This window comes from Coturnix japonica, chromosome 5 (genome assembly GCF_054131305.1).
Source record: "Coturnix japonica strain WE chromosome 5, WE-NBRP24, whole genome shotgun sequence".
Classification (NCBI taxonomy): Eukaryota; Metazoa; Chordata; class Aves; order Galliformes; family Phasianidae; genus Coturnix; species Coturnix japonica.
In genome coordinates, this window is record NC_140667.1 from 17,116,297 (window position 1) to 17,140,406 (window position 24,110).

General features: G+C 40.6%; 1 protein-coding gene across 7 annotated transcripts in view; it reads left to right on the forward strand.

Moving 5' to 3' along the window:
- Nucleotides 1–1,883: 1,883 nt before the first annotated feature.
- The window catches only part of INSC (INSC spindle orientation adaptor protein), a 128,536-nt gene continuing 106,309 nt past the window's right edge, over nt 1,884–24,110 (forward strand). For 2 of the 7 annotated variants that reach the window (XM_015864118.3, XM_085550197.1), the window contains exons 1-5: nt 1,884–6,180; nt 6,438–6,560; nt 7,146–7,216; nt 13,157–13,277; nt 14,683–14,747. The gene's annotated coding sequence lies outside the window, so the exon portion shown is untranslated. Of the gene's footprint in view, nt 6,181–6,437; nt 6,561–7,145; nt 7,217–7,259; nt 10,849–13,153; nt 13,278–14,012; nt 14,636–14,682; nt 14,748–14,769; nt 15,072–24,110 lie in introns of those variants that run through there. The other 5 variants (XM_085550196.1, XM_085550195.1, XM_015864120.3 and 2 more) reach the window with 5 other exon arrangements.

Here is a 24,110-nt window from a genome sequence, read left to right on the forward strand (position 1 = left end):
CCGGAAATTTACATTTCTTTTAAGCAATCCTGAAGCTGAATCTACTTCGGGACCAGGGACAAATAATTAGAGTAAGTGGAGAAGAGGGTAGCTGGAAGCAATCCATGGCTCTTTAAGTGATGCTGCCAGCTCATTCCATGCAGCTGCTGCTTTTTCAGTTTAGTAGCTGAGTCAGATATTTGTTTAGATTTGTTTTTTGCTCTACAGTTGGACTCCAAGCTCTGCTTCATCAGTTCAGATGAAGATCATCTCACTGTAAAGTAGAGATTAAGCCCCTCACCGTATCTCTGTCTCTCTTTGCTGCAGGTGTAATAGAAAAAAGAGAAGCGAGGTCAACCAGATGTAGATATAGTCAGTAAGGCTGCCCAGTGGTGATGCTTCTGTAGCTCATTCATGGCCATGGTTTTACTACTTGAAGGACATTCCAGCTATGGTAAGTCAGTATACAAAGCAGACCTTGTAGGTATAACTTCTAGAAGATATAAGCCAGTTTAGAGGGAAAAGTTCTAGTGTTTAAGTGGGTAAGGAAAGGATGCAGATGGGATGGCTTCTCCTTAGCTTAGAAATGTTATGCTGAGACAGTTCGGTACTTTTTGTCTGTGTACTTCTGAAGTAGCTTAGATTTACCACATCTGTATTTACTGGAACTGCAAGATGAAGCCCTGTTCTGCAAGACCCCACTTGGGTCATGTGTGGAAGACCCAATTTTGCAGTCAGGAAGCATTTTTTCTCTGGATTTCGCATATTTTTGTCATTTTTTCTTTGCACAAAGCATGGATAATGTGCTGTGGTCACCTGATCGTCACAACAGTGCTTTCCATGTCATTGTAGAGCCTTGGAACACAGGTGGTAGCTGGTTTTTGTTCTTTACTATGGCACCCAGCTTAATCTGCTCCGAAATAAGATGCCAGGATGAATACATGTAAGCCAATGATACATATTCAGTAAGAAGCCAGGCAAAGTTCCTTGTCTCCTTCTGGCCTTAAAACATTGATGCTCAAGCAGTTTATTGTTTCAGTTTACAGCTGAGACACATCTGAGGCTCCTTCACATGTAGTTTCCAACCCTATAAATTGCAGAGCCATCAGGAGTTTGTCGATTGCTTTGATTGACTTTCTGAAAATCCAGAAGAAATTGCTTCAATTTATTTTTTTTTTAATGCTGTTCTTGATAACATTACCTACAACTGTCAACTCTCAAAGATACCCCAAACAAAGAAAAGACCCACAGAACCAAACAGCAACAATATGCACCCTCCTAGTCCCTGAACCCAATTTAATCTGTGTGCAAGTAAAGTCTTTGTGATGGGGACTTTGCAAGGAAAGGCAAAGAAGGAAGAAATTTCTGAGAAATAACTGTCTGAGGGTAATTTCTTGAAGACTGTCTTCCCATCACTGTAGATTCTGGGGGGAGTTTATTTTGCAGAATTGATAGGGTTTTTTGTTTGTTTGTTTGTTTTAAGAGTACAAATACAGACAAGCATGATGTGAGCCTAAGGCAGGTCCTGATTTCCACCTGGTCTTCTCCCTGAGCTGATGGGAGGTAGAAAGGCACCATCTTGTGGCCAGTGAACAAGCACAGTGAGGAGCTGCAGGAGCCCTCTCCTCTGAAATACACACATGCTTCTGCTTTTGTCTTTGTGGTGAGTGCAGCTCCCAGTGGGACACAGGCCAGGTGAGCAGGGGTGGCCTTGGGCTGGTGCCATGAAGCAGCCTGCTTGCTCACCTCCCAGAGCCCTGTGGGAAAGGGGACAGCAGTAGGGTGTTGTAGGCTCCCAGGGTATCATGGGTCCCCAGGGCCACTGTGCAGGGCTGTGGCTCCACACAGGGTGTCGGGGAGGTGTGGGTGAGCTGCTACAGGGTCCGGATGAGAGGTATGTGAGGTCCAAATGATGACAGAAGCTCTAACATCAATATATCTCCTGATGGACCTTTTCAGCTGCCAAAATGGCTGCAGGAGCTATAGCTGTTCAGCCATGTGCTCTTTGCCAAGTGGCAGATGTCCTCCTGTTCCTAGATCCAGCTGAGATTTTGGTTCATGATCATGCACCAGGACATAGCTGCGCGCACTAATAGAGCATCATTTTGAAAGAACCCAAGTGAATTTACTGTGGCTCTTTCCATATATTTAGATCTATTTTTCCTCCTCTTAGTGGAATTCATCTTCCTGAAAGCTTTCATCATCTGCAGTGTGAGAAGGGAGAACAGCTAATGCTATTGCTTCCAACACCAAGCACTGCCAAAAGCAACTATTAGTAAGCAGTAGTAAATTTTGGTATCTACTGTCTAAACCAGCACTACCATGTATAATTAGCAGATCGAACCTCCCTCCAAGGTGGGTAGTTTAGCTATGCTAGAGAATTTGGGCCTTGCATTTGTCTGTATTGAACAGTGTCAGAGCTATCTCAGAACACCTGAGCACTTCAAGCATTTCAAGCTTGTTTTCACATATGTTGAGCACTGGCAATTGTGGTCCAAGTTGGTTTTGCTCATTACTTGTGACATTTAATTGAACCCTTCCCATCTGCTGGGTGGGGTCTACATGGCACATAAATTTTCTTCCTCTTTACTGTTCTAATAGACACCACATCCTTCCTTTAGTCTGCACAGAACTGACCTTTACTTAGGATGTTCCTTTTCAAATTCTCTTTTGCAGAAAACGCCCACAGATCCTAGTACTTTTTTTTTTTTTTTTTCCCCAGCAAGTATTAATTTCAGTTTCTAAATTTTGCCAAACTTTGCAGTACATTTTCCAGGATCTTTCAATCCATCCTTAGAGTTATAAAATGGCTTGCAACAATTCTCCTTTCTTTTCTTGGCTTTTATCACAATTGTTGTTTTGCACCAATTACCTCTTTGGCTGGGGCCGAGCTGTGATCCCAGCTAACTCATTAGCGTCACCTCCAGAAAGGCAAATGTTGTCTTTAAATATCTGAATGTGTACCTTTGGGCAAGCGTTTTTCCTCTGTATCTGAGAAAATACTCTTAGATCCCACACAGTGTTTTGTTACAAAGATGTTGGCTGTCCACCAAAGAAGATTACACTTGTAGTAGTCTGCCTTTTCTATTTACTTCTGTTGTGTCACAATTCTTCTTTTCAATGGCTTTTCCTAATAGTATCTTGTCACATTAGCATATGAAGCAATTTGGCATTGCATTCACCTATTCAGTCTTCTCCAAGGAGACTAAATGACAGGGGAGTGTGGCTGTCTGGAGGTGATGATCACTTATGGTGGAGTCATGGGCACAACATTCTTGAGTAGCTGCCAGCAAGGTTGTCTTGGGTGACTGCTCCCAGGATTACAATCTGAGTGCTTGAGAAGCCAGGATGTCTCCTCCTCCTCCTCCTTCCCTCCAAGGACCTCGACTGCCTCCACCTCAGTAGAGCCCACTGACCTCTATTCACTGCACAATTATCTGCCCTAAGTGTGGCTTTGCTGAGCTCATACATCATGATTTCAAGCAGCCTTTTTGTTATTGTTTGTTTTTTTTTTTTAAAACCCAGTCATTTGCTTAATTTTTGTTCGCTGTCTTTCAGGCCACTTCTGCTCCATAGAAGAATGTTCACCTTATGGCTATTTATACACTCTAGCATCTTCATAGCTTTGCAAACAATCTGGAACTCCAAATCAACAATATGGACAGCATTAATTTGCCCATTACTCTGCTGACATGATTGAAAGGCTGTTATAGGTCTCCACTGTCATAGAGGGAGCCAATTATTCTAATTAGCATGTCCCTAAATAGTTACATAGATAGTTTGTAATTCCATTTTTAGCTCATGATATAACCATGTTTTTGGATTGAACGAGCATCATAGTTATTAGTGGGTAGAACTGGCCTGCTTTTACAAATGAATCCCAAGCAAGCACATCACAGTGTTGGTGTAATGACTTTTCTCTGTAAATACTGGTGTTTAATCTATGGAAAAGTCCCAGTGGCTTTTTAGCACTTTGTCAGTCCTCCAAGACACTTCTGAGTAAGTTTCTAAGCAAGGTTTGTACTCTTAGTTAACACAGATCATTTCCTCCAAAGCTGGAAAGTTCTTCCATATCATTTTATAGTTAAATATACTAAGTGTTAAATCAGTTATAAAAATAAGTATTGAATTTTGTTCCTAATATAATGCAAGCAGAGAATCAAATGGAAAACAGAAACAGATCTCAATGCTGGAGCTGAAGAGATAAAATGAAAACCATCCACTTACGGAATTGACTTCTGAAAGATGATGGAATAGCACCTTACAGTAACAGCACTGAGACCTGTAGCATGGGTAACTAAAGCCCCTCACTCTGCACCCTGTCTCTTGGAAGCACAAGTAGCTGGAGGGGCCCACCCACAGAAAGAGCAGCCTAGGCAGCCACAAGTGTACTGAGACCTTTCTCATACCAGTATCCCTCCTCTTTTAAAGTTTTACTATCTGAGTGTACCCTATGTTTGCCAAAAATATGTTTTACACGTGCCACTGTAGTGATACAGCAGGTGGGATCTGAAGTAGAGCCCCTCTAAACTGTGCAAAGAAAACTCCTTTCTCCTGGAGGCTGCAGGATCTCTATCTATGGACATCAGCCTTTTTTTTATGCACACATTCCCCCCTCCCATGTTTTAATCTCCTCTAATCAGAAATCCAGCCTCTCATTTTGTGCACTTGGTGCTTTTTGCTGCATACAATTCGATGATCTTATTTAACTTATTGTAATTAGGTCACATCATACATGTCTCACAGTTCACTTCTTCCTCCAGATAGGAATACCCATTTCCTATAATTTAAGTGACATTTCCCAACTGATAACAGTATTCACAGATGACCCCAAATTGATGAGAATATTCTCTGCATCTCTAAGGCCCACACACGCTGCCAGGGAAGCATAAAGCACCTGTAATGTCTATGAGAATTCACACTAACATTTTCATGTTTTTGCTTCAGCCTCAGGTAAAAAATATATCTGGCAAGAAGAGAGGGGAAGGCTTCCCACTTTCTATTTTAGTAAGTTTTTATTAACTGTGTGGAAATTCTAACTATAAATATGCTCAAGAAAGGGAGAGGTTTGTAAATGCAACTTCCAGATGCTAGAGGGCGTAGGAGACACAGAAAGTCTCCGGAGTAGCAGTTAAAAGAGGTTCGGGTGAGACATTTGCAGCAACATTCAGTTCTTGAAAAGGATGCTTGCTAATGTTCATGCTGATTCTGCTCTCTTTCTGAAGAGAACAAGCCAGAAAGCAGAAGTAGCTTTCTAGATTTTTGTTAGTTTTGCAGATAGTCTAAAAAAAACCAACAATTATTTATAGGGCTATTGGTCTAAATGAAGATATTAATACATGCTCCCAATTTTTATTTTTACTTTTACCAGAGCAGTTTAGTAATGAGGGTATGTTCTGAAAGAGCTCCTATCAAAACAGAGAGCTACTACTGACATTTAATGAAAAAGGTGAGAGGTAAATTCCTGGGCATAGTGGTATTTTCAGTGAGGAGAAGAACTAAAGGCTTCAGACTTGTCTGTCTGGTTTAGTCAAAATATTCAGTAATGTTTCTTCATCTCTACACAGAATTTCTGTGCTAGTGAAAATCCTGCTGTGTTTGGTGTTGCAGTCTACAAACCTACTAGTATAATACCTGCGTGAGGGGGGTTCTGGTAGATGCTGTGCAGAACAGACCAAGATTTTTTCTGTTAGCATCTTGACAGAGTTCACAGGGCTTACCCTAAATGTGTCAGAGGAACAGGGCCACCACAGTTGCTCCTTAGAAAACCTCTACAAATAGCAGAATGTTTTGTTATCAGTTCAAAGTAATGCAGCAAGAGACCTGAGCTTCCCAAACCTGTAAATGAGAGAAGATGTACATATTGATAAGTTTATGTTGGGTTTCTCTAGTCGGTTGATGCCCCTCAAACCAAATGTACTGTCAGTTCATAGGACTCCAATATTAAAGGGAAGGATTCCCTTCAGCCACTGTGGACTCCTTCTTTTTCTCCAGATTTTATGCTCGAGGCCAGGTATAGATGCTGAATGACAGAAAGATATTCTAGTAAACAAAACAGGACAGGTGGAGTAATGAAACTCTACTGAATTATTCATTGGGTCCTGAATGATGCAGAGAGAATTATTACAGTGAACAAACACCCCCGATGAGAGGAGCAGCGCAAGGAACAGCCCTGCAGTACAACTGACTTGTCTTCCCCAGGTAGGCGTCTGCAGAGTGAATACCTTGTATAAATGAACTGGAACAGCCATACTTGGTAGCTGTCCTTTGCTTGTCTAGAAATGATCAATATAATTCCAAAATCAGTTTAGCTTGTGCTACTGAGCCACAGACATCAAACTAAAAGCACATTCAAGTGCTTTGCTAAAAAGCAATTGAGTTCTTTGCATATTTATAGAGAAGCATACCTTCAGGATTGCTGGCTCAAACCTGATGATGCCTTCTAATAAATGTCACAGGTAAGGAAAGGAACAAAAAAATACATCCAAGAACCAGTGCATTCCAATGAGTAATTTTGACCTCTTAAGCATTTTCCCAGCTTGCCTTTGGAAGTTGAGAAATTGTACAACCTCAACACAATGGTAGGTATCTGGAGGTACAGTACTTCTACTGCTGTTAAGGTTTTTAATAATTATTAGTAGTGTACTAATGTACAGGGTAGGGAAGTTAAAGAAGGGTGCCCAGCACAGGCAGAGCAGCTGGGGTAGACAAGGTTATGATGGTAAGGTCAGCCATATCAATAAAACTAAACTCACCTTGGAAGCAGTGGGGAGAGAGCTGTGCTCTCATTTCATATTTGTTCTGGGCCTGCATGTGGTGGTGATGAGTGCTATAAGGTTAAAGATCAAAACAGAGGGAGAGAGCACAGGCTTTGAGAAATACACAATACAGTGAGGGAGAAGGAGTCATAAAACAATGTTCCTTGTGTGCCACTTGTACTGGGTATTCAATATGGCAGACAATAGAAGTGGGTAAGTCGGGATAGCATTTGAATTGTGCAATAACAAGACAGGGGAAAACTTGAGTGTTCCAGCTTCCCTGCACATGACTTTGTATCTTAAGGGATGTTGTGGGTTTTTGTTATTTTTTTTCACATCGCATTAATATTAAATACAAGTATATAGTAACATCCAGATTAATTCAACCTGACTGGAATTCCATTTTAGATGCCTGGCTTCCTTCTGATGGTTGTTACTGCTGAGAGCTGTCATACTACATGAAATTCCCTGAGAACAAGGTACAGATGTCACTGCCATAAAATGCCCCAAAAAGTTAGATTTATTAACCTTTCGTGCTTTTAAAAATATTATTTACAATTTTTTCCCCATATTTTTAAATGGAAAGAAAACTTATTAGGAAGCCTTGTAACCCTATATGAAAATTTAATAAAATAATCTGATACTCTGGCATAAGAAGCTAAAAGGCTATTTGCTTTGCAACTGGATACTAAGCACATGGCCATCAGAGAAAGCAACTCTTTGCTTTAAAGCATTTTTCTTCCTGGTAGTCATTTCCAGAAAGACTGATAGATGGTTAGTCCTAAAAATGCAGGGTTTAGTTTAGTACACTAGCATTAACTTCATGTGGTAGAAGACTGCTGTCTTTGCATTTTCTGCAGCAGATGTGCACACCACCTTTGATGTCTCCTTTTGATGAGACTATTGCTAGGCAGAGTCGTGGGAAATTTCTAGTGTTGTTTCCTTGGAATGTATGTGTTTGTGGATTGCCACTGCCACAAACCTCCTCCTTGAATGCAGATATCTGCAGTACCCGGGTTTGGCATCTTATTCTGTGAATTCAACTCCTAAAAGATCATTTCTAAGGAGCTTCACTGAGAGCAGTGATGGAAAACTATTTATTCTAAATAGTTACTTACTCGTGACTTCTTCTGCCCAACAGGCTTGCTATTTTAGACTTGATTTTCTGTCTCATCTATGTCTAAATGGCTGAAATAGGATGATTACTTACTGCTTCTCTGAACTTTTGACACTTGCTGGCAGTTTTCTGTGTGTTATTCCCTATCCAGCAGATGTTTCTGCACATGAGCAGCCCAGCCATTCAGCTTATTTTATTTGGATGACAAAGCCTTAATTTTGTCTTCTGGTGGAAGGCTTTAGAGAGTGGAGACAGCTTGTTTTTTTGGGTGTGTGTGGAAGGACTCCAGTGGTTTCGGCATTCTTGCATGATTGGACCCATGATATCCAAGTGCTGCATTATCATGGACCTCACTAGAGGCTGTGTGACTCTTTGAGCATTTTTCCAGCCTGCTTTGGGTGCACTGTGTTCTCAGAAGGCCGTGACTCGAGTTCATGGAAGTCCCATGTGAGCAGCCTTTGAGGTTACTGACATTCTTGAGCCTGGGCTTGAAAAATGCTGCCTTGTGTTTTAAGCTCAAATTCAGATCTAGTCTTCCCAGTGAGATATATATGAAGAATATTATACTCTGCTTAAGTCTGGCTGGTGGTATTTCCAAAAAAAAAAACCACAAAAAAACCCACAAAAACCAAACCCCCCAAACTGACTATCCTGTTAAAACCCCATTTAAACTCTTTGTTTGGGGCCACAGTTCTTGTAAGAGTGGGAATAACATGTAGAAACGTAGCCTTGTCCTCCATGCTGTTGGTAGGTCAGGGTGTCATGAGAGAAGTGAAAAGCTGGGTTTCCCCTCACAGAAGTGACTTTATCCGTTGCTTGTACAAGAAATGTGACATTACTAAGTTGCTGGAATAAGTACATACAGAAGGTAGAAAAGGAGAAAGGAATTTTTATTTCTGTTTTCTTGTTAGAAGACAAGCAAACTAATCCTTCAGTCATGTAGGGACTTTCCCATGTGCTTTACCTTAGGCACTATCAATAGCTCCATTGCTGTATGGGCACAACAGAGCAAGGCTAGGCAGGGAGAGAGAATACATGTAAATGAGAATATACCAAGCAGAAAATGGGAAGAAATAATCTGGAATGGACTCAGATCCAAACTTTAAATTAAAAGGAGGAAGATTATTTTACTTCTTCCTTCTTTTAAGTTTTTAGGAGTCCAGTTCTGGCTATGTATCGGATGAAGCAAGAAATGTGCCCTGATGTTAACAGAATTTATACCTTTTACTTTGAACTTAAGGATGAGATCAAGGAGAGAGAGGAAAAAAAGAAGAAAGAAATAGAAGCACAGCAGAAAAGATTTATTTTTTTTTTTGCTGTGTGAATGCAATTGCAGGGTGCAACCACATCCGGTAGACAGGAAAAAAACAATGTGATGGTACCATTAGCAGTGCTAAGGAGTGCTGGTGCAGAAGCCAGTGCACACTGACCAGTCTGAGTGCTTACAATGAGCACAATTAATACTGTATTCTTAGGAAGGTAGTGGAATTTGCAATGCATCCAAAAAACAACTAGACCATTTTTCAGGTCCTGATTATTTCCTAATGAACTGCTTGACCTCAAGGCCTCTAGCAGGCATGAAATTCTGCTTTTGCAGAGCCTCTTAGAATAGTTCCATTCAAATCCAGACATAATTACACCTCTCCTCACAATATCACATTTCAAATATCCTCCCAGTAATCAGAATTACTGCAGTGTGTGAGGAGTGAAGAGCTCCTTTATCCGTACAGCAGAAAGCATTTGAGCTGTTATGAGCTAAAGGAGGTTTATAATGGGACAGACTAATAGAAAAGGCTTTGAGGCATCATCACATTCACAGAAAGGCACGAGCAAATTTGAGTCTGTCAGAGAGCTACAATGCCGTGCCTTTACCAGGAAAAGCTCAGATGGAGATTGAGCAAGAAATAGCAAGAATCCCCTGAAAATTACACTGCAGTAAAGTTGTATGTATTAGTTGGTTCCTGTGGTTTTAATCTTCTAATTTGCTCTGTTTTTTCCTATTCAAGGCTGATTTCTCTTGGCAATTTTACATTTCAGAGAGTTCCCACCAGTAGAACTGGAAATGTGTAGCAGACAGAATGACTCTCACACTCACAGGTAGGATAGGGAATACAATTTGTTTGGATACAGTGTGAACTGGTCAGGTAGCAACACTGTCCATGGAAATCTCTCTGGTTCTGGCTGTGACTGTTAATAATTTTTCCTTATTGGCAGTAGCCCCTCAGTTTTGTGTTTCCCCTTGATGAGGAGGAGAAATATTGACCTCTTCCAATTTGAATTTTGTGCCAGTACATTGTTTATTACCAACGGGATGCTTTTTTCACCTGGGCAGTATGTAACATAGGAGCAAGCCTGAAGAAAGTTTCATTCTGCAATACTGTGTTTTTCTGCAACATTCAGAGCTCTGCCTTCCAGAATGGAATAGGAAAGTTTGTCAGCCATAGTCTTATAGACTGTTATAGGGATGTTCACTTCACAATTAGGGATAAGACTTATTCAACAGCTATGTAAATAGGAAAGGCTACAAAATTGTGGTGTTTCATGGATAACGAGTTCGTGCATCTAGTGGAGGGAGACTGCTAAATCTAGAGGAAAAATGAGTTTTGTTAGTTCTGCTGCTCATACAATTTGCAGTTTGCAGGTTCTCTTTGATGGGAGTGGCATTCATGGCACAGAAGTGAGTTTTCTCAAGAACTAGCCATTTTTTCCAATTAAAAGCAGCTAGTTGTGGTGATTTGATTGTGGAACAGAAAGTGGCTTGTATGGGAAACTGGTAATCACAGCCTGAACCTTTGATTAATCAGCTGAGGCAAGTGTTGGGTCAGCTGTGGGAGCACAGGTGAGAGTAATTTAGCTGTGCTCTTGAAATGGAGCTTGACTCCATTTCCTCTAGACCCTACTGAAGGGCTGACCACCGCTAGGGCAGCTCTTGGAGATTTCTCCTCGGTGGAGATTGTCTTGGCGGTTCCCAGCAGACCAAAGGCTTTCATACGGGTAAGTTTTTCTTGTAAACAAACTTTTGGGTATTTACAACTACTATCTCTCCATTATTGTCACCGTACATGGGTGCACAGAAAGAAACAAATAGCACAGCTAGAAGAAGAGCCTGAGGTCACAGTCAAGTGGCACATTGTTGTACTGCATTCACCTTTGTGCATCCCAGCCCAATTGAGGGAAAGGTGACTTATGTGTCTGTTGCCATCAATACAAAGAAAGATACCCATACAGTGAGTATGTACTCTTGAAAATGGAGGAAGAAAGTGCTGAAATAGCCTGCAAAGTCTGAGGTCTGTAACCATACGCAGAAACAAAATGAGCTGGCTTGACTGAAACCCTGTGATTTCCTAGATTACTAGTTTGCAAAGATATAGTTTAGTACAAAGTGAGGGCTGCTAGCTGTAAGAAGTAAGATGTCATGCAACACATATTGATTTGTCTAATTACACATAGAATTTATTTAAAGCAGAGACCAGCCTGCTTCAAAGCTTAGATCAAAAAAAAGATAGTAGCTGTGTGTCTGCCTGCCTGCATTTACTGTTGGAAGCACTGAATTCCCACAAGTGGGATCATTTAGTATGTTTTAAAATGCATAAGAAGAAATCCACTTCCAGATACTAAATCTTTTTAACTTTGATAAAGTGCAGGTGATCCCAGGTCATGTCTGTGGTGGTATCAAAGTAGCATTTGACATAATGGGCAGTTTTTTATATCACTAGTGTCAGTAGTAGCTCAAGGAGAATAATGGGGATTTGCTGAACACCAAGGACTTTGGCTGATGGCTGCTCTGTGGAAAGGGCTCTAAAGGGTGAAGTGGGTGAACTGGAGCTGTTGTGCCTTGGAAGCTGGTCATGGGCCTTTTTCCTGTCTCAATTGGTCTCTGCAAGTCATGGGGTCTGGAGAAATTTGGTTTCTTACAAACCCACTAATGGGAAGCAGTGAATGACATGCTCTCCTGGTGCAATTTTTCCCCAGCTTTCATTAACCTCTGTATAGATATTATTTTAATTAAAATAATCTTGACAGCACCTATGAAAAAGCAGTGGGGGCTGCAATGGCAATTAAATGTGTTGTCAAAAATGACAAGTGGCCTGGTGTGACTGGTAGGAAATTAATGCTCTGACCAATAATGGAACAGTAATCTTAATCCAGAGCTTTTTGCCTCTCAGGAACTCCTTGAAATGGATGGATTTTGGAGATCAGGCATTTTTAGAACAAGGCAGTAAAGCAATAGGTACCATAAAGCATCTCTGTTTCAGAAGACAATGTCATACTGGTGAAATGGTGGCTGACAGCCAGCCAGAATGAAATGTGGCACTAATTGGACATTAATACTGCTGTATGTGCAAAGCCCTGACTTTTACTAAACTTAAATATCAGAAAAATTGGAAGAAATTTTCAATATTAGGCTTTGGAAGTGGAGCTTAACAATGATCTGCACTAGTGCCTATTGTCTGTTTTGGATTGTCTGCTGTAGAGAGAAGGCATGGAAATTCACTTGAGTAGAATTAGCTTGGCCCACTGTCGGAAACCATGAGAATTAAAGGGTGGGATCAGAGCATCATAGAATCACAGAATGGCACACGCTGGAGGGGACCTTAAACCCACCCTTTTCCAACCCTGGCCATAGGTAGGGTTAACACCAACTAGATCAGGCTGTCTGGGGCCCCATCAAACCTGGCCTGGAGTGCCTCCAGTGATGGGGCATTTACAGCTTCTCTGAGCTTCAACACCAGTGCCTCTGAGTAAAGAACTTGTGTCTAACAGCTAACAATCTCCCCTCTTTTAGTTTAAAGCTATTATTCCTCTTTGTCCTATCACTAGAAGACTGTAAAAAGCCAGTCCCCTTCCTGCTTCTAGAGCTTCCTTCAAGCTTGGAGGGTAAGCTGCAATGAGGTCTCCCTGGAGCCTTCTCCAAACAAAACAATCCCAACTCCCTCTGCCTTTCTTCATAGGAAAGATACTCCAGCCCTCTGATCTTCTTCATGGCCCTTCTATTGCTGGCTAGGGAAACCTGCATCATAACACGCTCAAGGTGCTTCAAAGGGGTAGTCCTGTCCATCCTTTCCTTGCCCTGCTGAAGCATTAGTTGCCTGTCATCCTTGCTGACAGCGTATATAGGATTACAGTGTTCCCCCATCTACACAGTTTCTTTCTCTCTCTATTTAATCCTTGAAATTAAAACATATCACTTCATTCAGTCACAGCCACATCTTGCAAGAGCTGTGATTTGAAGGAGATAATAAGTAGCAAGATGTTCAAGAAATAACTTATTTCTCACTTGTTTTGCCATAATGCCCAGCAGAGTAAAAAGACTGGATCCTGTTATGCCAGAGACTGTTACAGAATGCAACGTGAGAGATTTTGTGTCCCAAGGCCATTTGCACCGTAAAGAAACTTGAAACATCAGAGCCAAAAAGCAACATGTAAGTAAGGAGAACAAGGGGGACAGGGAGTGCTTCTTTTCTTCTCTGTTAGAAAGGCACTGTTCGTTCCTCACCACTCCCAGATTTACTGTTACAGTTAACTAATGTCTTCCAGTGAATCCGAATGAAGGTTCTGAACTAAAGAATGGTGGCCAGCAGGGCCAACTTACTTCATGGGCTAACTCAAAAAGCTTTCTACACCTAGAAAGTAGTGTGGGAGATAGACTGGCAGTCAGCAGTGGCTGGAATAGCCCTAAGATTGACCAGAGGGACAGAGCATTGACTTGGTAAGCAGGAACAGGAGACAGGGACTTAGAGCTATGAGGAGGACTAAAAAGAGGGGTCAGTATGAAATGCAATGGGACAGCAAGTGAAAGACATCAAAGAGACAATGATGGGGGCAGAATAAAAAGCAATAACAGAATAAAAAGGCAAAAGGTGAGGAAGCTGAGTGCAGAGAGAAGCAGAAGCAGCAGCGACAAAAGTTCTGGGTTATCGAACTGGATGCAGCTGCTTCTCTCTGTGAGCAAGATTTCATGTTTGGGGAGCTGAAGGGGTCAGTAAAGTTGTACACTGTGTTTCTGTGTCAACTTCCAGTCTGAATGTACACAGGAAACGGCCATACGTTCTTATTGATATCATAAGAGAAAAAGTTAAATGCGAGAGAAGGGAAACAAATCATTTCCAAGGTCTTTCCATACTTTAGAGAATAATAGGTTTATAGAGTTTGTTTAGTCAGCAATGGGCAAGATGTGAAGTACTTCTAAGGAAACACCTGTGCTGAAAAAAAATGAGCAATGCGTCAGGCGTAGCATGGGTGGTAAAACAAAAGTTTAGCTTCCTCTGCAAAATCATTAACCTTTTAAAACTCAAATAGTTTCATTAAAAGAAACAAGCCTATGTGTTTAACCACAAATCTGTTGTTGTTTCACTGACAACAGTGCTAATGAAAACAAAGTTTTTCACAACTTTGTTCCAGTAAACCACATCTGGATTTTTAACCTCACTGGAAGTTTTTATTGTGCTTCAGACTGTAATGTAATGCAATTGTTATTTATCTCCACATTTTCCAGTTCCTCTTCTGTGGGCAGTTTTCTGCTTAACAGAGTCTTTAATTAAATTCCTCCTGCAGTTTACCACTACAAAAATTGAAATCCTCACCACAGATCTGTAGAAATGTTTCCACTTGCATTGGGAGACAAAAATAGAAGAATTCCATGTCTTTTTGGACAGACGCCTAGCTGAAACTATGCAGGGTTTGACTGACAAGAGGATGTAGTCTGTGCTGAGAGCACTTTCTTTAAGGTCCCTTTTAGTCTTCAGGAACACTTAAGTAGATGAATGAAGAGCGCGTTTATGTGAGTTTCCCTTCATTCTTGTTAACTTTGCCTATTTTCTTTGGTAGCTTTTGTCTCCTGCAACAAAATCTTTTCAGCTCTTCAGGCTTACTGAATACGTAATCACAAACTGGTAAGTTTACTTCAGGAGTTTTGTACTGAAATGGCATTCTGTTCTTTTGTGTACAGCTGTGGTAGAGGAATAAAACCCCATTGTGTAGCTGAGTATAAGAATTATTAAATGTGCAGTATTTGCCAGGGCTATAACTGTAGAGTATAGTCTTTTGGTGGTGAATAAATGCGTTTAACACACAGCTCAGCCTGTGAATGCAGCGGGGAGACTTTACATGAGTAAGTTCTGAATTATTCTGCATCTGAGTGAGCTCTCCCCACTGTGCTGCACAGCACATTATCCGTTTCCTGGGGAGTGTGGACGGGAGCTTGCAAAGCACAGAAGGTAATTGGCTGCTTCAGCTGAAAAAGGAGAAAAAGCATATTTGTTGGTATATACAGAAGGAAAATGGGAACAATACTAATTATTGTCAGGTGACAGCTTTCATTCATAGTCTCCAAGTTGTCTGTGGGATTAGATCTGTACTGACACCCTGCACAGGCAATGAGTGTGTTAATGTGGCATTTGGGCAGCTGAGTAACTTTTTTTTTCTGACAAAGCATTTTGAAGCTAGAATTTTTGCGTGCTTTGAATGTAAAAAGGAGGTGAATGTGTAAATGGTAACATACTTTTTCATAATGCTTCTTTCTGCTGTTTGAGGCTCATGTTTCTGTGCATCTCTATTTTATTTGGAAGCCTATCTTCACCATATGTAAGCTGTCCTGTCTCTGAAGTTGGTGGGAAGCAAACATAACTTAACCGTAGGCACTTATTTCTGTATTTCTGAAATTTGCTTTTACTGATGCAAATATTTCCTCTTGGAAAGGAAAAGCTGTTACTGGGATAGATGCTTTCTCTCTGTTGTACATGTGGCAGTTTCTACAGACTGACTGAAAAAAGCTGTAACTGTATATCTGTGCTTTTTTGTTTAAAGTGGTTGACATCCAGATGAGGCGTGGAAGTGTGCTAGCACTGTAAAGGCAGTTGTACCAGGCTTCTCCTAAAATAGGTCCATTTTCATCAAAATATTTTTGTGCTGACATTTCTTTCCTTTGGCTCTTTAACTAAATGCAGCGTGTGGTTTAGAGTCAAACCTGTCACGTGCTTGAGTAAGATAAAATTTCTTTTATTTTTCATAATATAAATACAGTGGGTATCAATAGTCATATCTGGGTTAATATATTCTGAAGATGTATCGTACAATTAAGTTGTATGATGAGTCCCACTGGAACTGATTGACACAGCAGTATAATATTCACAGGAAACATCCGTGCAGTTTCATGTTGCAAGATTCCAGTCCTTTGTGACTTTACTCTTAAGTTCTCTTCTGAAATTCTACCAAAAAACCTATGCAAATATTGGAGTTGAAACTGTGCTGCACCAGTAGGGGGTGACAAAAATGGCATATTTTATGGATTTGGAAGGTCTGCATGATGGTGTCTAGGGAGACTATTTAAAAGGATGAAGAACATTATAAATTTTGGATGCTTTAATAGCCTCACTAGTTTTTGGTGCTTTTTTTTCCCCCTTCTTTGGCAAAGGTGAAATAAAAACATGTTTCTTCTTTTATACGCTCTTGTACTCTGTCACTTTAAGTCTCTGTTCATGTCATACAAGGTAAAATACATAAAAAAACACTGAAGGAAATGGAGTTAAGACATGAAATGTCTGATGGAGAATATCAGTATTTATAAGCAATCAACTTTTGGGCCATATTTTTTTTCCCCAAAAGCTACAGACGTTGTTCTTTGCTGTCATTACAACCATCTCTTCATGTGCTGATTTTTATTCCCATTCACTGTTTATAGTTTTTTCTGTGCCGAATACATAACATGTCATTTCTGACTGAAAGCTATGGTGATGAAAGAGGAAATACAATAGGCTTGAACGAAATTGCTGGGGAGGAACATACAGGATGGTACTGCTGAGGGGAACTTATTTCTGGTTCTGTGTACAAGTCTTCATATTGACTTAAGAAACACAGGAGAAAACATATTTCTTGAGCTCAGAAAGCAAATATAGTATAGAAAGTCAAAGTTTACTGCAAGTGTAATCAACTAGAGTAGTGTTAGCAGCTGTGTGCCAACTTTCTTTCGCCTCCTGTGTACCTGGCCTAATTAACTCCATTCTTCACTCTTCAATCATCTCCACATGTGGCAATTTGGTCTTAATGGGCTACAGAATGGGTGGCACTGGTCCATTTGAAAATGCCTTGTGCTGCAGAGCAGCTTGTGTAGTCCTGCATAGGGGTCTCTGACAGCCTAGTTGGTGGCAGTGCTATCTAAAAGGAAATGCTTATAGTGAGTATCCATTCTCTCTTTGTGATTTCTGGAAGGTTCTCTTTGAATTACTGTGGTGATCGGGTAAAAGCTTGATTGCTTTGGGACAGCTGTACAGAGCACCTGACTCGATGAACTTCTGTTAGGCACTAAGGAAAACATACAGTGGAATAACCTCATCTGAGCTTAGGTACTGTTGTCCTCTTATCCCTTAAGAAAGATTTCTTCTGCAACTGTTCCTTCCTCCTTCACATCCAAGTAGTGATTAATCATAACTTTGGTTAATTGGACTTCTAAACTGAAGCTGCAAATCGAGTGGTTCAGCTGTTTCCCTGATGTTTTGCCTTGTATTTTCTGGACACTTAGTCTAGATCTGTCAGGTCTGATGGGGTGGGGAAGCAGGATGTAGGTGGGCTGCTGAAAGGTGCTGCTCAGCAGATGTCAGAGTAAAAAAAAAAAAAAACAAAAAAAACCCAAACCACCACCACAACAACAAAAAGCCCCAGAAAGGCCTGAGCTTCTGCACGTGAATCTCTACAGGAAGGAAAAGCACCTTGTTCTGCGTACCTAACATATGAGAGTGAGACCTGCAGGCTTGAGGTAAGCTAATACTTGAAAATGTATTGAAAACCGTTTTGTAGGCTTATGACCTTTAAAAGAGATTAGAGCCAGTTATTCATATGTTTATATCTCTGCCTGTTTACTTGAATAGGTGATCTGTATTAAGTAAGAATAGCATGCAAATAGCTTTTCTCTCCAGGATTTCATAAACATTGTTGAGAGGCAAGTCATGTGTTTGATCACACCTACAGTTCCTCGGAGTACTACAAGGAGTTGTGCTGAAGCTCAGGATATTATCCAGAGTGTTACAATTGAAAATGAATTAGAAATTATAAGATCTGGTACTGTGCAAAAATTCATGGCTAAGCCAAACTTCTCAGATCTCGTCTTTATCATCTTATGATGTTTTTTCTGAGTGTACTTTCGACACCCGTGTATTCCTGTATTGGTCTCGTTAGCATAACAAAGTGGTGCTGCCAAGCAAAGAAGTGATAGTTTGGTAAATCATCTTTGAACTGCTAGGAGTGGTTTGAAGAGCAGGCATTCATCTCTTCAGTTAATCGTGCCAAGGGAGAGTTAATTCTTGAGAATGCAAGGCTGTGTTTTTCTTATTTTCTTACTTTAAAAAGTAAAGGATCATCCCTTGTTAACTCTCCTCCCCATATATGTAAAAAGCAATGCATGATGCCTCAATATGAATATTACATGAGTTGCCTTTGATGCTGTGTAAATCAAGCAGAGACATGGCACAAAACCATGTACTCACAGTGTCCTTCCTGCAGGTGAGAAATGATGGCCAGAAGGGAGCCAGGTCTGAAACAAACTGAAATTCAGAAAGTGGCCTGGATATATTTTCACATTTTGCAGGTGCTCTATTTCCAATCAGCAAGGGCCCTGTAAGTAACAACTTTATGTTAGCTGATTTCTGTCCTTAAGGGAAAGCTGCTTGCTTCCTCTCTTCATTTAATTCCTATGCTTCTTTGACCTTCACCTCTGTGACTTGCTCACTGAAATCCTCTTGGGAGGATCAGTGTCAGCTCTAATAAGCCAGCTGTCACTTTACACCAAACAGAAAGTAAATGTTTCATTTGTTAAATGGGCTGGTGGAAAACACTGTCTTTTTCTACCATCTTTGGTTTCCTTCTGTGAAAAAAGGTTTTACCTTTATGTGACTGAAAGTGAGTAAAATGGATTTGATGCTGCAGATCTAAGTGTCTTGAATGAAGACTGTTATGTAAGGCTTTTCTTTTTCTTATTTATCATACTAAAATATGATGGGAGTTACAGCACAGGGCCTGATGGCTAGGAATTTTCTTGCTTTTACACTAGGATAAGGACAGCCTATTTAAGAAGTACAGTGGGAATTTCTCTTCTTTAGGAAGCTGTATAGGAAAGCATGGGGGAAAGTAAGGTCATTGCATAGAGTTTTGTTTACTGACATAGGGCACAGCACTGCCTCTTGTTAGGAGCATTGCAATCAACTCAGCTGCAAGCAGGACAGCTTTTCTCTGCTATGGCTTGTGTTAGGCTTATTCATTGCTCCCCTTACGCTGCTCTTTGTACTGATGAGCATAACCTGTGCCTCTCTACCAACTCATGCAGGTGGGTTAGTTCTAACTAATAAGCTTGGAAGGTATTTGAGAGTGAGTGTTCATGTAGAAGATGCTACTGGGGGAAGAGAATTGGGGGGGGGGGGGGGCGGGGGGGAAGTTTTTTCATCAGCATTTGGAGCACTGTTTTCAAGCAGTGTTCAAAAGGAGTGAAATCGATACACAGCCCTGACCAATTGCCTTCTGTGGAGAGCAGTCTTAAAGAGGAAAATAAGATGCTGGCTTTTCTCTGTGAACCTGAAGAATGTGTAAGTACTATTGCTTCTGTTGTTTTGACTATATTTCTTTTAGACGAAACCAAACTAAAACTGAGTTAAAACAGAAAAGTGTCTATGAGCCCTGTGAGCTCCAACACCATCTGGCTCTGATGTTGCACCCACCTCACTTGTACAGTATGGCCCCTTGGTGATGCTTCTGGGGGTACTGGGCTCCAGTCTCAAGGCAGCTGAGGCATTTCTGGCTCAGTGTGCTTTGAAACTGTCTCTGCAGTAGTACCTCATTCTCTCCTCCTCATGCATAATCCCCTGTGAACTCTTCATGCCTCCCCTCAGCCTCTACTGTACTGGAGGAACCTTTTCCAGTGAAGGCTAAGGAACGGCAGGCTGCTTACTGTCATTTACGTGTGGCAGCTTCAGCTTTACATTGAGGATCAGTCTTCTCACTGGTTGCAGAGCTAGGGGAAGCAGTTTATATGAGAAGGTTTAAAAAAAAACAAACACAAAAAAAAGCAAAAAACAACAGGCCACAACAAACCTTTCCCCCCCTCCCGCCCTCCCCCAAATTAGCTCTTTGCTAACATATTAGTTATCCTGCTGAGATGAGTAGGGTAAGGATCCAGATTGGTCTCAATGAAGTAGAACAGAAAAGAAGCATGCTGGTTATTGTATTGGATATATGAATTACAGCAGAATTCTTTGTCCAAGCTAATGTCTAAGTTGAAAGGATGTTCCCTCTGTGTAAAGGATTTTGTGCTTTGCTATATTGCAACTGGACAGAAGAGAGGAGTTTGTGGCTTTTTTTGTCAAACATAGTTTAGTTGTCTTTCAGTAATTAGTTTTAAAAGCAAACAAGTGTTGTTTTAGAGATGAAAAATAATACTGTGATTTCAGACTCTTATAAATCTAGTTATAAAAATGATCCTACCCGTAAACTTCTTGAGGTACATAGTATTTTTGCCTTTTTTTCCTGTCGTTGTTTTTATGGGATAAGCAGACACCCACCCTGAAGCGTTCAAAAGCAGCATCAGATTTCATGGACAAGTGATTCGCTGTTCTTCCTTTAATAGCAAAAATGTGCTGAGAAATGACCTTGTAATGGGATGTGATCTAGATAATATTGTTCAACTTAAGAATGTTCTTTTTTCAAGCTTCTTGAGAGTTTCCATGGATAAACACACTGTCTAGACCAAGTATTTGTAAAACGTGCGTTTTCCTAGGCTGAAGTTATTTCACAATCACCGACCTGGTGAAGGTTCTGGGAACCATTTCTGCAGAGAAGCTGGCAAGTCTGCCTAAAAGAGGGACAGGGTAATAGTTTCTAATTAATCAGACTCCGTACTTCCCATTCACCTTGTAACCTTTGCCATTCTGCTCTTGGTTGGCAGCTCTTGTGCCTGCTGGTGATATAATTTCAGTTTTGCTCTCAAATCTTGTAGTTGATTCTTTTTATTTTATATTTGGATGCGGAGAGATGAAATTATTCATCTCAGGTTAGTTGTTGGTTTCTATTTTCAACAGAATTTCATTTATGGTTGTCACAAGCTGAACACAAAAACTACGTCACAAAATAATAGTAAGTAAACATACTATAAACAAAGCAAAAACATTGTTTAACATCGTGAATCTGTGTACGGTTTGCCAAAGGCAGACTGTGCTTTAATGGGCTTTGAAAATAGAAACATTAATCAGATCTATTTCTATGGAAAATAAACGAGGCAACGCTTATCGCATGAATAAATTGTTCGTTTAAAGTATCTTTTCTGTACCATGATTACTTCAAGTACCATTTATGTAATCTCCTAATGAAAGGCCTTTGTAACAGCCTGCACACCAGGTATGGAATGCCTCAAAATTCCCAATTCCTTTCAAAATCAAATGCAGCACCTCAGAAAGGAGAGGAGAAGGAGGGGAATAGAAAGGAGCTGGAATTCATTTCTTTGAATAATAAGAGTGAACTAGCCAGGGGACAGAAGCCTTTTATAAGGGTAATATGTAAAGAGTTTATCACATTGCCTCAAGTTTTCTTTGTTGAAAATATATCAAGTAACTTAGAGGATTTTTTCCAATTTAAAATACTTTCTCTTGTTCTCTCTCCCTTCCAGCAGCCCTGACACCTCCAAACTGAATTTGCAGGAATAGGAATAGGTACAGGGGAATAGTCTTGAAGAAAATGAGATATAGATGCTGAAGAGAGAATAAAGCAGCACAAAGGGTGGAACTGATACATTGCACTGCTGTGGAAGTATTCTTGTAGCTTTTGGTTTTTATTAACTTGCATGCCTTATTAGTTATTAAATGTACTAAATATAAGCAAGTGTAACTCAAGATTTTGGAGATACAATGTAGAGTAATTTTGTGCCAGATCAATCATCAAGGACTGGTTCATTGCTTGCTCTGGATTTGGTTTCACAAACAAAATGCCCATCAGTGCAGATGATATAATATCTTCAGTTCCAGACAGTGTCTGTAATTTATCTAGATCTGCACTGCAGTGCCTCCTTTCTTCTGACCTGGCTGTGGGCCTCCTGGTTTTGCAAAGAAAATCTCAGGTTAATGCCTGATTCTCTTTCTTTCCTCAGGAAGTGCCACCTGTCCAGAGAGCACACAGAATGCAGATTAGAGTCTATGCAGGGGGGAGGTCTATGTTTTGGCTCAATTAATCTGATTCATTGAGACTAAGCTTTTCTACAATTTCCAGTGAAAACAAAGCAGTAGTAATTTGTTAATAAGACAATTTCTTAGAATTTTGTTTGCTGTGGAATTTACTTGCCTCAAACTATGTACAGCAATTGTTCTGTCCTGTGGTTATTTAAGTGCCCAGGTCTGGGACCCCCAACTCAGAAAAGATGTGGAGAGGATCCAGAGAAGAGACACAGAGATGACCAGATAGCTGGAGCACCTCTCCTGTGAAGACAGGCTGAGGGAGCTGGGCTTGTTCAGCCTGGAGAAGATAAGGCTCTGGGGAGACCTTACTATGGCCTTCCAGTACTTAAAGGGAGGTGATAAACAGGAAGGTAATAAACTTTTTACACAAGTAGATGATGATTTGGCAAATAGGAATGTTTTTAAACTTATGAAGGGAAGATTATCATTAGTTGTTGAGGTTTGAGTTTGTTGAGGTTGAGTTATTTGAGATACCACAACCGGGTCTGTACTGAGAAAGAGGAAATACCTGTGGTGTATCGCATACTGTGGTGTGAGGAATGTCATCTGAATTTGTGAAGACAAATAATAAGTGACTAAGGGCAGAATTTCTTTCATTGCACGCTTTAGATAAACTTGTTAATTTTTAAATGCCTTACACGTGTGGAAGTGTCAGTGTCAGGTGAACTGCAGCAAAAATAACCTATGGAATATCTAGGTTCTTATTAGTCATAGGCACATGAAGATGGTCCAGATGTCAAGAAGGGTGAATATCTTATTTGAAGTAAGCTGTAGTCTCAAACACTGAAGTAAAAGCAGATATGCCATGAGAGCACTTCCTATAGGAAGCAGCAGATTGCCAGTGCCAGACCTGGAGAAGCTGCATTCTGTTGATATTTGTTTGTTCTAGTTTTCCCTTCAGCCTCCTGGAATTTATAGAGATCAAACTAAAGTATGTGGTACCTAAAAGCAAAGCAAAAGTAAATCCCTGCTTTACCTTTTTATCAAGGGTTTGCTATTTATTCTTTCAGGCAATACGCAATCTACATATGACACATTGCAAGTGGGAAGACAGAGATTTCGTCATTGCCTGATCTCTGATACGCTCAGTTCCTGATGGCTTCAGTGTCGTGGAAACTGAGATATTTACAGATGGATTTGGATGTGTAAGATCTGCGGCAAATATAGATGCAGTTTTAACATTACGTAAGAGGTTTATAAACTCTTCTACCTTGTGCCCGTGAATAACTATGAGTGTTGAAAAGCTCTGTCAGTCTCTGTTGCCAGAAGCTATAGGGGAAAACTGTGGCACAGCCTCTTAAGTCTCACAGTTCTCTACTCTTGCAGAGCTAATCTGTTGAGCTCACTTCTTTTGTGAGAGATGACCTTTGCATAAGGATGTTGATTAATAGATTGTTATGCAACCATAGTTCATTGCTTTATTTGTTTACAGATGCACAAAGATATGACAGTTGCATTCAAACTCTTTGATAGTTTGATGCACTGGAGTGGCCAAAGACTTCTGCTTGCTTTTTTTTTTCCCTTGCTCTATCATGAGAGAGTCTTTCATGGCTTTGGGGCAGCTAATAAAAACTTGCTCCATTCTCTGTAAAGGGTGGAATTGGTTGTGCTAATTGTTAAATAATGTAGTATTGATTTGGGGTAAGAAGTGTCAAAGAGCAGCAAGGAATCAAACTCCAAAGTCCAGCTGTGAACATTGTTTGGCAGCCAGTCTAATGCAGGGAGTCTCATCTCATCCTTGAAGTCCTTTGCAGTTCAGAATGTCTGTCTTAGGTTCGGTATGCTTACCTGTGTCTATGATGTTTTCTTGATCCATTCACATTTTTCCTGGTCTGTTCTGTGGCTTTGCTGGCAGTTGCATCTCTCTGTGTGGCAGAGAGGCTATGAGTTCTTCTTGCAGCAGCACCACTGCTGAGGACTTTCTTTCCCAAGGACCACACACAGGGTTTTACATTGCTTCTGATATCATAAATCAAATAAAGCAGCCACCACTGATGAACTTGTAGGAGCTGACAAGGTATTTTGTCTTGCTGGCTATGTTAGCAGCATGTT